Here is a 2,025-nt window from a genome sequence, read left to right as displayed (position 1 = left end):
AACCGCGTCAGCCGGGGCGGCGCGAAAACCGCGTCTGCCGGGGCGGCACGAAACCGCGTCAGCCGGGGCGGCGCGAAAACTGCGTCAGCCGGGGCGAGCCCGGGTGCGGCACCACCGGGAAAACTGTGGCAAACAGACATGGCGATTGAGTGAGTGGGCCGCCAGCCAGGCACAGCCGAAAAGTGCTAAGTCCGAACTGCGTCTGCCGGGGCGGCACGAAACCGCGTCAGCCGGGGCGGCGCGAAAACCGCGTCTGCCGGGGCGGCACGAAACCGCGTCAGCCGGGGCGGCGCGAAAACTGCGTCAGCCGGGGCGAGCCCGGGTGCGGCACCACCGGGAAAACTGTGGCAAACAGACATGGCGATCGAGTGAGTGGGCCGCCAGCCAGGCACAGCCGAAAAGTGCTAAGTCCGAACTGCGTCTGCCGGGGCGGCACGAAACCGCGTCAGCCGGGGCGGCGCGAAAACCGCGTCTGCCGGGGCGGCACGAAACCGCGTCAGCCGGGGCGGCGCGAAAACTGCGTCAGCCGGGGCGAGCCCGGGTGCGGCACCACCGGGAAAACTGTGGCAAACAGACATGGCGATCGAGTGAGTGGGCCGCCAGCCAGGCACAGCCGAAAAGTGCTAAGTCCGAACTGCGTCTGCCGGGGCGGCACGAAACCGCGTCAGCCGGGGCGGCGCGAAAACCGCGTCTGCCGGGGCGGCACGAAACCGCGTCAGCCGGGGCGGCGCGAAAACTGCGTCAGCCGGGGCGAGCCCGGGTGCGGCACCACCGGGAAAACTGTGGCAAACAGACATGGCGATCGAGTGAGTGGGCCGCCAGCCAGGCACAGCCGAAAAGTGCAAAGTCCGAACCGTGTCAGCCGGGGCGACGCAAAAACCGCGTCAGCCGGGGCGGCGCGAAAACCGCGTCTGCCGGGGCGGCACGAAACCGCGTCAGCCGGGGCGGCGCGAAACCGCGTCAGCCGGGGCGGCGCGAAAACTGCGTCAGCCGGGGCGAGCCCGGGTGCGGCACCACCGGGAAAACTGTGGCAAACAGACATGGCGATCGAGTGAGTGGGCCGCCAGCCAGGCACAGCCGAAAAGTGCTAAGTCCGAACTGCGTCAGCCGGGGCGGCAAAAACCGCGTCAGCCGGGGCGGCGCGAAAACTGCGTCAGCCGGGGCGAGCCCGGGTGCGGCACCACCGGGAAAACTGTGGCAAACAGACATGGCGATTGAGTGAGTGGGCCGCCAGCCAGGCACAGCCGAAAAGTGATAAGTCCGAACTGCGTCTGCCGGGGCGGCACGAAACCGCGTCAGCCGGGGCGGCGCGAAAACCGCGTCTGCCGGGGCGGCACGAAACCGCGTCAGCCGGGGCGGCGCGAAAACTGCGTCAGCCGGGGCGAGCCCGGGTGCGGCACCACCGGGAAAACTGTGGCAAACAGACATGGCGATCGAGTGAGTGGGCCGCCAGCCAGGCACAGCCGAAAAGTGCTAAGTCCGAACTGCGTCAGCCGGGGCGGCAAAAACCGCGTCAGCCGGGGCGGCGCAAAAAACCGCGTCTGCCGGGGCGGCACGAAACCGCGTCAGCCGGGGCGGCGCGAAAACTGCGTCAGCCGGGGCGAAAGAAAAAAAAAAACGCGTCTGCCGGGGCGAGCCCGGGTGCGGCACCACCGGGAAAACTGTGGCAAACAGACATGGCGATCGAGTGAGTGGGCCGCCAGCCAGGCACAGCCGAAAAGTGCTAAGTCCGAACTGCGTCTGCCGGGGCGGCACGAAACCGCGTCAGCCGGGGCGGCGCGAAAACCGCGTCTGCCGGGGCGGCACGAAACCGCGTCAGCCGGGGCGGCGCGAAAACTGCGTCAGCCGGGGCGAGCCCGGGTGCGGCACCACCGGGAAAACTGTGGCAAACAGACATGGCGATCGAGTGAGTGGGCCGCCAGCCAGGCACAGCCGAAAAGTGCTAAGTCCGAACTGCGTCTGCCGGGGCGGCACGAAACCGCGTCAGCCGGGGCGGCGCGAAAACCGCGTCTGCCGGGGCGGCAC

The sequence above is a fragment of the Rhipicephalus microplus genome, unplaced genomic scaffold (assembly GCF_043290135.1).
Source record: "Rhipicephalus microplus isolate Deutch F79 unplaced genomic scaffold, USDA_Rmic scaffold_304, whole genome shotgun sequence".
In the NCBI taxonomy this organism is placed as follows: Eukaryota; Metazoa; Arthropoda; class Arachnida; order Ixodida; family Ixodidae; genus Rhipicephalus; species Rhipicephalus microplus.
The sequence above is the reverse complement of the archived record's forward strand: the minus strand, read 5'-3'. Positions refer to the sequence as shown.